Source organism: Oculina patagonica, chromosome 14, assembly GCF_052425735.1.
Source record: "Oculina patagonica isolate OP01 chromosome 14, crgOcupat, whole genome shotgun sequence".
Taxonomy (NCBI): Eukaryota; Metazoa; Cnidaria; class Anthozoa; order Scleractinia; family Oculinidae; genus Oculina; species Oculina patagonica.
In genome coordinates this window covers 9,065,510-9,077,623 of record NC_135771.1, presented here as the reverse complement: position 1 = coordinate 9,077,623, position 12,114 = coordinate 9,065,510, and the positions used below count along the sequence as shown (strand labels likewise).

The 12,114-nt window shown below is 35.7% G+C and overlaps 2 protein-coding genes across 2 annotated transcripts in view; both read right to left on the bottom strand.

Annotated features, from left to right (window-relative positions):
• Positions 1–1,848, bottom strand: part of LOC144639111 (cytolytic toxin-alpha-like) — an 8,365-nt gene extending 6,517 nt beyond the window's left edge. Inside the window, exon 1 of the mRNA XM_078498362.1 lies at positions 1,783–1,848. The gene's annotated coding sequence lies outside the window, so the exon portion shown is untranslated. The remainder of the gene's footprint in view (positions 1–1,782) is intronic.
• Positions 1–12,114, bottom strand: part of LOC144639170 (uncharacterized) — a 95,060-nt gene that overhangs the window by 8,270 nt on the left and 74,676 nt on the right. The gene's annotated exons all lie outside the window — the stretch shown is intronic.

The window sequence follows — 12,114 nt, the reverse complement described above, 5'->3', positions numbered from 1 at the left end:
ACAAAGTGCTTTGAAAAAATGGCGCAGAGAAGTCCACATATCACCATTTTCAAACATTTTTTAATAAAGCCCCAAAAAGCTTTGTAAATTGTCACGATACCGGTAATGTATGAAACTTTAAATTGTGAAAATCCTCATTCGTTGTAAACTGCTTAATTACAGTCTGTCATAAGTCCCCCGCAAAGTGTTGTAAAGCGCATTGAGCATATGGAAATGCGCTATATAAATACCGTCATTATTATTATTAAAATCAAAACCTTATCTTTAAAGTACTTGTCTTGTTTTTGACATATTTCTGTCGTTTGACCGCGGTCGACGACAAACCTGCAAGTTCGGATTCTGAAACAGCAACATCGATTTGGCCTTGTGAAACAAATCTCTAGTACTTAAAACCGGCGTACAATTATTAAGTCATTTCAAGAATATAAATAATTTCTTTCGCTATAGTCCCAGACAGTGCAAGTTTTCATAAAGCTTCCGCAAATGCTTTCAGCAAACATGTACATTTCACCTATTTTTAACCAATCATACTTGAGCGTTCCCACGCCACTAATTGGATCACTGGTAAGTAGCGGTCAACGGAAAAGAAACTCTCTTTTTTTTCAATTAGAGGAATAAAAAGTTGGCCATGCACAGGAAAAAAAATTCCATTAGGTGTTCTGTAGAAATCCCTTAAAGTTAAAAAAAGACTTGAGAAGTTGTAACTTTTTCACTTGAAATGACCAAGAAAAGCCCCGAATCTTTAAAAATTATTAAATATATTGGCTAGCGTGACTTCCCTGATAAAATTGGAAAAACAAATAAATGAATAACATGATCATTTAATCGATATGGAATGAAGAACCACCAAGCTACCTACATGAAATCGTTCAATATTTTGGTTGTTACCAAAACGTTGCCGATCAGAAAATTCTCAGTCGGCAAACAGCCTGCACACCAAGGTAAAGCAAATACTTGCAATTTTCGGCCAACTTCCGTAAAACTGTCCGGCAGACATGAAGGGAAAAAAGCGAAACGGTGGGCCCGACATGAAAGAAAAACATGTTCTTGTTAATAAGAAAAACGGTATCCAAAAATAACAAATCGGTGAGAATGCTCCTTTGCATCGGGGTCGAACTTGCCTTGAACTTGCCTTGACCCAAAACGCACGACCCACGACCCACGACCCACGACCCACGACCCACGACGCACGACGCACGACGCACGACGCACGACGCACGACGCACGACGCACGACGCACGACGCACGACGCACGACGCACGACCCCCCACGACCCACCCACCCACACCATTTAGTCTGACCCGTTTTCCCTACGTTTTTACCCCTTTATGTATGTGTTTACCCTTTAATTTGATCCGGATATGCGCAAAAGTTATCAGTAAAACTTTGACTTCTGCCTGCTTATGAATTCTGTAAACGTTTACAACTCATTACCGTAAATTATCGATTGTTGAATGATACTAATGTAAATAATTCCCGACGATTGGTAAATCTTCCTTCTCAACATTATAAACTGATGAAAATTCAGTTCCTTATCGGATCATTAGATTAGCAAAAGTTACCAGACAAAGATATTTAGGTAAGAAATTGAGCGTTTTCCAGGAATAAAACAAACAGTGTAATTTTCAAAGCAGAAATTCATTTTGAAAGTAAAGAATTAATTTCTCAACTTCAGTTTCAAATAACTTAACAGTATTTGTTATTTGAAAAAAATGGGGAGGGGGGAGGGCACAAAAATCAACAGCAAAGTTGAAACTTAATAAAGAACTTGCTCAAACTTACCCCACAAAAGAAAAAAAGAAACCGGGAAAAGTTGTCTTCTTTCAATGCGTCGACCACACTGCGATGGCAAGCGCAACCTAAGAGGGCATTATGAAAGAAAGCAAGCTCAGGCTATCTTTATCTTAGGAAAGGACGAACCTTAGACGTGATTGGTTTAAATATGACATGTCGTACATATTATTAACCAGTAAGATAACAAGGAAAAAATAACAGATGCTATAACAAGTGTTTTAATCTTAGTCAACGTTTTCTAAGAATTGTAATTATCAGTGACTCAAACAAAATCGCCCCACCAATTTTGTTTGTTTTCTATATCTCCAGGAATATGGTTGTTCCTCAGCTTTATGCAGATATGCGTAAAATACATTAGCAGAAAGTTGTGTTTCGTACTACTTTTGTCGGATCGTTGCAAGTTCACAAAAATCTACCCTGACTAATGTTTTCTGTCCACATTTTCCGAGAATCAAAGCACACAGTCCTTATCAACCACCTGCCTGTTTTTCATTTAGATAATTCCGGGAATTTGCCAGCTTTGCGTCAAACAAAAATAAAAGTTCAGAGAAAGCGATCATGTCTTCTTTATTTCAGTTTGATGAATATTCCTTTTTAAAACCTGGCGTAGCTGACATCAAGATGCCCGCAATGTGATGCCGATTCTCAAATTCAAATGCCAGATATCTCTCGGTAACATTTCTTTTCTCGGTATCATTGCTTTTGCAGAAAAAACTTCGTTTTTAACTCTTAGTTGAAAGCAATTAAGTCTTAGATAAGAAGAAAACATTAGATAAAGTTAGTTCGGTAATACGTTTGGTGCTAAAAAATAAACAACAAAGTTTGTTCGTTCGTTTTCCAGGAATTAACCTAACAGAGCCGGGAAAATAAGTGACTCCCAGGAGGGAGAAATTTCCCACAGTGTCGAAGTTTGATACTGGCATAAAGAAAATTAAGAAATGTTGAAGCTGATCAACTTAAAAAAACACAAACTAGATCGAATAGCTTGGCAGAAAATTATGTCAGCAGAGAGATTTTTTAAGGAAAGTCGGTCGGTGGCGTCTCCTGACGATGTTAACTATTATGTCTTCGCTTGAAAAGAAAAATCAGATGCTTAATACTAAGGAGTCCATCGCAGTACCTTAATTTTCAAAGAATTACAACTTCACTAAACAACACAAGGGCGATTGCAATTAACAGTGACTCAAGGAAAGCCATTCAAATCCAAACTGTTTTTTTTTTTTTGTATTTCCGTAAATGTGGTTGTTCTCAGCTTACGTTAATGAAATATGAGTCAAATTTTTCTGTAAATAGTATAATGTCGTTCTTCTCTTTGAATAACTTCTCATTACTCCTCGGTACTAGCTAGTGGAAGGGGTATTTGTTCAGATATTATTCTTAATATATATAAAAAATTTTTTATTTTCAAAAAAGAAAAAACCCCCCCCCCCCCCCCCCAAAAAAAAAAATAAATAAATTAAAATAAATAAATAAATGGGATAAAAAATAAAACGGGGATAAAAAACAACCCACCAAACCATCACAAAAGTGCATTCTGCACTAAAAATGCAAGTTTGCAAAAACGCTACTCCGATTTTTTCATCTTTATTTTCGGACAATCAAAAAATCAGTCCCAATAAACCCCCTACCAGTATTATTTATTTCTAAACATTTCCAAGAATTTTTTAGCTTTCTCCGGCAAGTTTATATTTATTTCGCAGAAAGCGTTTGCACCCTAGTGATTTTAGTTTGATTACAGTCAAAATAGTCAGCGCGTGCCGCCTAGTATTCCAGAATAGTTTTGATTAACGGCGAACGGAATGTGTTATTCGTTTCAAACTTTCAAATTTAATTGAATATTGCATATCACCCAAACGTGAACACGTGCACACGTGAACCTGTCAAAAATTAACCAATTTGATTGGTTTATTCTTGTGGGTTTAAAGATTCAAAACAATCTACATTTCAATTTGATGTAAAGAAGCATGTAAGTTAAGGAATCAAAGTCAGTATCAACTACAAGTTTAAAATTTAAGACGACGGGCCAAGATGATAGTATACCGCAATCTTCTCATCGATGCAAATTAACTTATAAACTATTTTGTGTAATGTTTTCCATCCACCTTTTCTAAGAATTTAAACAAGAGAGAAAAGTTAATTAACCGAGAAATCGGTAACCCTCCGTCTAATCAAACATGCACGTTTAAATGAGGAAAAACTTCTTCTGGCCCCATGATTCAAGTTTCACGAATACAGTATTCTTATACGACCCGTTTGATTGCGGACATTAAGATGTCCGCCGCACTGTAATGGCAAGCGCTAAGACGTATTGACAAATTAAAAATAAGATGTTCTGTTGTTAAAAAAATACAGATGCTCCAATAGAAGTTAAGATGTCCCTTGCATTATTAAAAAATTTCCAAGAAAAACAACTTAACAAAAGGAAAGACGATTCACAAAATACCTCCCCATTTTGTTCGACTTCTGGTTTTCTCAGAATGTAATCATCAGTTTTCACCTTAAAAATATAGTGTACCGACGACTGGCTGAAATAAGTCAGTGAAAAGTTTGTTTTTTCTTCACCTAAATCGCCTGCTTTGCTTTAACGAAAAAAGGCGGCATTCTTCAAAAGAACCGAGGCCTTATTTTTGCTTTTCCTCATAACGAGAACGCTAATCTGCAAGCGTCAAGGTTACTGATATTAATTTATTAATAATTCAGTGCCGTTGCGACAAGAGGAACCAACTCAGATCCTGTAATCGTTCCGTTTTTATTGTAAAACACATTTGATGAATTAACACATTTTCCATGTAAAGAGCTAAAAGAGCTAAAAAATGTTATTGAAATAATACAGCTACACAAATTAATAAAAAGCTATCGAATGTTTTCGAATTTATTCTTTATTTCACTGGTAAATTCCCAAACGAAAATTTGTTACTTAAACAACTAAATAAGTTCTTTTTTTTCTTTAGGATGCATTCTTCAACTCTATTTTCCTTTGTTGGTTTCTTATACTTTTTTTCTGGCGAATTTCACAGTATTTGGTTAACCCGTACGATTTTTATTTCGCAAATTACGATTTTATTTTTATTTCGCAAAGATGCATCTATTTTTCTTTGTTGTTTTTTATATATATTTTTTCTGGTTCGTAGTGTTTAGTTAAGTACAATTTTTATTTTGCTAGGATGCATCTAAAGAAGGCAGGTAAGAAATGAAAAGTAAAAGCATCAAAACCAAAGTTTTTATCTGCGTTTTTCGGGAAGTGAAGGCAAAAGAGGCCTAGGCTAAAATCGCAAGAAATACTGACGAACTTCTTGCTCAGAAATGCGTTGTATGTCATAAGAATAAGAAAATTATCAAATTCGGTTATGAAGTTTTTGAGTGAACGCGGCCGTACAATCGGAGAATCAAACAAACGTCTCAGAGAGTTCCAAAGAAATCAAAGTATGACACCATACGCAAACAGCGATGACACTGACGTCCGAAATAAATCAAACTAAACTAATAACTTGAGACTAAATGAAAAATATCATAGATTTACCTTTCAAGGGAGGAGACAAAACGGGTGAAGTCCTCTTCTTTTGAGGTGTCGAGCACACTGCAATAGTAAGCGCAAATTTAAGAGGGCGTGTTATCAGAGAAAGCTCAAATTATCTTTATCTTACAGACAGCACACCCTTACACATGATTGGTTGAATATGTTATGTTACACTTCTTATTATCCAGTAAGATAGAAAGGAAAAAATAACATGCTTTAACAGGTGTTTTTATCCTTGTCTTTAAAAGAATTGCAATTATCAAATTGAAACTGAAAAAGTCACCTCTTTTTATTTCGTCTTTTTTAAAAAATTGCCAAGAATGTTTCTATCCTTCAATTTTATGCAGGTTTGCTTAAAATTATCAATAAAACGTTTGACATTTGCCTGCCCTTGAATAAGTTCGGGTACTTTATCAGTGTAAGCGAATTCGATTCATAAATTCGGTTTTTCTATAACATTTTACAGTTCTTCATCGTAATTTATCAATAGTTTCATGATACTTAGATTTCAAGGACTTAACAATATTTAATATAATATGAATCGATTTATTTTTTTCTACGATTGGTAAACCTTCGTTCTCAGTATAATAAATTGCTTGCTATTCAGCTCCTTAGATCAACGAAAACCTTCAGATAAAGCTATTCAGGTAAGAAATCAAGCGAGGTCTTTCTTGCTTGGGAATACTTTGTATGTAGAATCAGAAAAAGAAACCATTTTCGAAGAAACATTTCGAAGTGTCAACTAACAACAAAGATTTAATAAAGAACTTGCTTAAATTTACCTTACAAAAGAGAAGAATAACCTGGGAAAAGTCGTCTTTTTGGAGGCGTCGACCACACGGCGATGGCAAGCGCAACCTAAGAGGACGCAATGAAAGAAAGCGAGCTCAGGTTATCTTTATCTAATTAAGGGAGAGACGCACCCTTAAATGTGATTGGTTTGAATATGACATGTGGTACGTATTGTAACCAGTAAAATAGCAAGGAAAAATAACAGTTGTTATAACAGTCTAGGTTTTCTAAGAATTGCAATTATTAGTAACTCAAGCGAAATCACCCCACCAATTTTTCTTCAGTTGTTTTTTTTTATATTTCCAAGAATGTGTATACTTTTTAATTTTATGCAGATATGCATAAAATACAAAAGCAAAAAGCTTTATTTCGTCTTGAATAAGGTCCGGTACTTGATCAGTGTTATTGAACTCAATTCGAAGAGATCTTTTTTCGGATAGTTTCTCATTGAATGCAAGTTCTGATTAATGTTTTGCGTCCAAATTTTCCGAGAATCAAAACAAATATTTGTAATCAACCCCCTACCAGGTTTTTCATTTCGATATTTCCGAGAATTGGTCAACTTCTTTTGAGTCAGACGAATGAATATTCCGTTATAAATTCGCAGAAAGCGATCGCGTCCTCATAATTTCAGTTTGATAAAGATTTTCTTTACAGACCCGTAGCTGACATCAAGATGTTCGCTGTATGATGCCGATGCCTTAAATCGTCAAATTCCGTTGCTTTTGAAGAAAATACTTCGTTGTCATTTTAAAGTTAAAAGCAAATTAGTGCCCTACTGTCGTTAGCGAAAAGCATCAGAAAACGTTTTTCATGTTAGAAATTGGAGGCTAAAATATAAACTACAACTGAGAAGCTTTTAAGTTCGTTTCCCAGGAATTAAACTAACCGAGGAAAATAAATTACTCCCAACAGCGAGAGATTTCTCGTAGTGTCGAAGTTTACACTGGCATCACGTAAATTCAAAACTATTGAAATTGATGAGCGTGAACTAACACAAACTAGATCAAACAGCTTGGCAGAAGTCTATCTCAGCAGAGAGATTACCCAAGAAAAGTCGGTGGCGTCTCCTATCGAAATGTTCACCATCGTGGCGAGTTCAAAGACTACGTGCCGTTAGAAAAGAAATACGTTCTTTGCTTGAAGAGAAATATCAGATTCTTCAATAGCAGGAGTTCATTGCATTACCGAAAGTTTGTTTTTCTCTTCACTGAATTTTGTTTGTCAGTTTTTACAATTCCTAGAACGTTATTATTTATCACCCTGCAAAAATACAGTTTTTGACAAATTGAAATTTGTCAGTAAAAATTTCTCTACTTGCTCCGCTGTCTCAGTCTTCTTTACTTGTCAAAAAAACGGCGGCATCCGATCGCGAGAAAAGCGGAATGCTACTGGAATAATAAGTTGACGCACGATTTTAGATATTAAAACAAATCTACTAGCGTCAAGATTTCTAAAATGAAAATGTCAGTGCAGTTGCGCCAAGCGAACAAGATTAAGAACCTGCAACTTGAACTTTCCAGTTAAATTCTTCACATCACAGGCAAATCGATATAAAGTTCTAATCGATATAAAGTTCTAAATAAGATAAGTTCACATTCCCTGCAACTAACAAAAAAGCTTCGCATGCTATATGAATAAATGTCAGTGATAACTAGTTTGAAAAACGCTAGAATGGTATATAGCTTGCTGCGTGGAATTTGAATTTGTGACGAGCGAAGAAAAAATGAAAACCTATACTTTCTCGGGTTGATGTTAGCTCACAATGCTCTAATAAGGTGCATTTTCCATATCTGGTTTCTTAGATCTTTGTTTTTGATAAATATCACAGTATTAAGGTCGCGGGGGACACCTTAGTCTCATCATTATGCATTTATTTAAAGCGTATGCACGAAGTTCAACGACTGACATCGACAACTTTACGAGATATTTATGACTGGACAAAAAATGGGCGCGTGCGTGTGATTTGTAAAAAATCCCTGTTTCTTTGATATTTTAACCAATTTAAAACAACACTTAGCGATATGCGTTCATATAGATTGTAGGGAGTTTTTGAGCTTGTTTTCATTTAAATTTGAATATTTCTGCAACTCAGAGTAATCACAAAATATTTGGCATAAACAATCGTGCCCTTTTTAAAAACGCATTGTTCTCACCATAAAAGCGTGGAATATAATTACCATAATTACATCTCTCCTTGGCAAAATGATCGTATTTAGGTCGGGACACCTTCGGAAATCTCAAAGTTTGGACTTTTCCGACAATTTTGTGGCAGAGAATACAGCGCGGATACAGAACTTCATTACTTGCCACTGCAGATAGGTAAACTATGAATACTGTAGTGTGTCATAACAGAAGCGGAATTTTAAAAGAGCTCTTGTAGAAAGAGGTAGAAGACATTAAATTCAAATTTGCGCACTTAAACCGCCATAACTTGCTGGCAAACATTAAATTAAAAAATCCGCTTCTGTTATGACACTCTTGAGGTATTGACTGATAAGCTTTTGACAAGATCACAGTGTGCTGTCTCCTACTCGCTCCGCAAACTCTGCCACAAAATCATGTTTTTCCCAATTTGGCACTAACGAGGCTATAACATCGCCGTTTAATGCAATCTACCAAATAAAAGATGACATTCACAATCTTTCACCGTTTCTTCATGTCTCTGTAAAATTTGAGCTAAATCGCACCCATAACAGCTGAGAAATAAGCGTTTTAAGAGGACATATGCACAAATTTCAAACAAAAATGAAAATTCTTGGCAAGAGCCCTGTAATGGATTTCGCTCATTCTCTTACCATGGGTAGGCCTTAATATAAAATAAATCACAGTATACTTTGTTTGGCTAAATATCGATTTGTTTTCGAGAAAATCGATAATTCTAAAATCCAGCAAAATTGACGCTTTCGGAGCTCAAAATTTATGCCGAGTTTGTTAGCTTCGCGTCGAAAAATAAAGCACTCTGGAAGAAAAATACCTGTTTAATATCGAAGAATAACATCAAATTAGTACGTCGAAAGCAATTTCTGCTCTTAAAGTCCTTTTATTTACAAAATATAATTAAGTTTATTCGACACACTTTTGATTTAATTCAAAATAGGTCAAACTTATCGCTTTATTTAAGTATGAGCGAAGCGAAATAAATGGCCGAAAATTTGGTATTAGACAGATAAATGATTGTTCTTTTCGATACTAAAAGGATTTCGTGGAGAAATGATTTAGGGCGATGCTTTCAGATCTCAAAGTTGCTTAAAATTCGTTAATTTAACCGACCGTGACATTGTTGATCTTATCAACATTATGTAAACATTCCACGCAAAGGTTAATTTTCCCCATGTGAACTTCAACTGAGTAAAATAAAAACATAGACTTGCTTACCGTGGTGTTCGCTGATATGTTGTAAATCCTGTTTTCCTCATTTACGACAAAACCTAAGCCCTCGGCGAAGCTGTTATCCAATTTTCTTGACGCGCCATTTGTAACTGATTTCCACGTATTGAAGTGACAGTTCTTTTCCATGCATTCTTGAAAACAGTCCTGAGTCTTAACTGATCAGTGTAAACAGGAATACGAAGTACTTTGCTTTAAATCAACTTAAAGCTTAGCAGCAGTGGTAGATAAATCGATACGGCCGGCGAATCTTCGTTTCGAAAACCGCCATTTGAGATTTGTCGGCCCTTTGTCCTGCGGTATGCAGATAATTAATTCACACTTGAGTAACTTCCGGCACATGAAATCGACAACCACCGTGACCAGAAAGCACCATGCTTTTTGGTGATTGGTTGAGGCACTATTTTTTTATCATTTTAACATAAGCTCTCAATGAAAAACTTTTGGGCTGAGAGAGTTGTTAAATGGTTGTTAAATGGTTGCATGAAAGCGCTTTTAACTTCCGGGTCGAAAGTTCTTCTGTTGCGTTGCTTCGCTTTGCTGCATATTTTTTATCCAGTTCTTACCCTTGTTCAAATTCTTGATTAGGCTAAGGCAAAACAGTTGTAGAGTCAACTCTCCCTTATTGAAGATCTCTATAAGACGGACACCTGGTGTTAGTCCTGTCCTTGCTTTTTTTCAGTCATTTTTATACTCTAAAAAACATGTACGATAGAGTTGTTTCTGCGGTCAAAGTTAAGCATGGACTTAGTTCCTTTTTTCAACCTCTTATAGGAGTTAAGCAGGGTTGCAACCTGAGCCCAACATTGTTTAACTTGTTTATAAACGACATTGTTGATCTGTTTGATTCTAGTTGTGAACCTCTGCATATGATAGATTGCCAAATTAGTTGCTTACTGTACGCAGATGATTTAGTTCTTCTTTCTCAATCGGAAAGCGGTTTACAGAAGTGCCTTGATAGATTAAATAGTTACGTTAAGAAATGGCAAATGAAAATCAATATCAAGAAGACTAAGGTCATTATTTTTAACAAAAGTGGCAAAGTACTCAGAGGTGAATTCAAGCTTGGTAAACAACCATTACAAATAACTGATAGCTACGTCTATCTAGGGATTGTTTTCACAATCTCTGGCTCTTTCTCACTGGCACAGAAGAAGCTGTATAATAAAGCTACAAGGTCTTTATATAGTTTCCTATCAGAGATTAACATTTACAATGGTGCCTCTGTCACAACAATTCTTAAGCTTTTCGATTCTCTTATACAGCCAATCCTTTTGTACAACTGTGAAATTTGGGGTTGTTTTTTAAAATTGTTTGGGGGTAATTACGATAAATTTGTTTCCAAAGTTTTTGATGAACGAATAATCCCCGAAACTATGCATAATAAAGTATGCAAAATGGCTCTAGGGGTTCACTCCAAAGCAAGTAACCTCGCAGTAAAAGGAGATCTTGGACGCTTTCCCCTTCACCTCCTTATCTATAGTACAATTTTTAAATACTTTTTGAGACTTCTTACATTCTCAGAAAACAAAATGTTAAGTAGTGCTCTTGAGACAAACATTCAATTGGATAACACTGGTAAGCACTCTTGGTTTACCACTATTAAACACCTTTTGCGTTTTACTAAATTAGATGTGATGACAATAGATTTTTCAACTTTTGAAAGAAGTAAAATACCCAACCTGTTAAGGTTGTTTAAAAATAATCTTTCAAAACAATTTCAGGTTCATTGGTTGAAAAATATAAATAAGGATAAATTAGATCCTTCAATTGGAAACAAATTAAGTCTTTACGGCGAAATAAAAAACGAAGTTAGGTTTGAACCTTAACTAAGGATAATAAAAAATGTCAATCAAAGAGTGGCGATAACCAAAATGCGGATTTCTAGTCATCAACTGCCTATTGAATCAGGTCGATACAAGAAGATACCTCGAGATGAGAGACTTTGCCCATTCTGTAAGTCATCTATTGGTGACGAGTTCCATTTTTTGATGAAATGCACCCACTCATCATTTTCTCATCTTAGAGGTGTCTTCTTAGATCGCCTCTTTTCAATAAATAACAGTTTAAAATTTTTGAATTATAAGGCACTTTTTATATATATCTTAGCTATGTGCGATGAAAATATCTTGAATCTAAGCGCCCACTTTATCTGTGATATTTTAAACTGTTATAATGAATCACTAAAAGAACTTGAGGAGAATTTTTCCCTCACGACCAAGAGTTAGTTGTTAGCTTGTTAATGTTAATGTTTAGTTATTAAGTGTATTCTGTTGTAGTCCTGTGGAACTGAAATCTTCAAGTTGAAGATAAAGTCAATAAAGCATTACTCTAACCAGCTAGGCTACGTTTACACGGGACCGGACCGGAGCCGTTCCGAACTGGACCGGACCGGATCGGCCTCTGTTTACACGGAAGCGTTTGGCACCGATCCATGTGTTTACACAGGACGGTTCTGGAACCGGTCCGGAACGGTTCCATAACTTGACCTGCAAAATAGCAGGTCCAGTTTTGGTTCCGTCCCGCACCGGTTCCAGAACGGCCCCGTGTAAACAGAAGGCCTATCCTATCCGTGTAATTAGAAGGCATATCCTATCCGAAAATCGGACCGAAACGTTCCG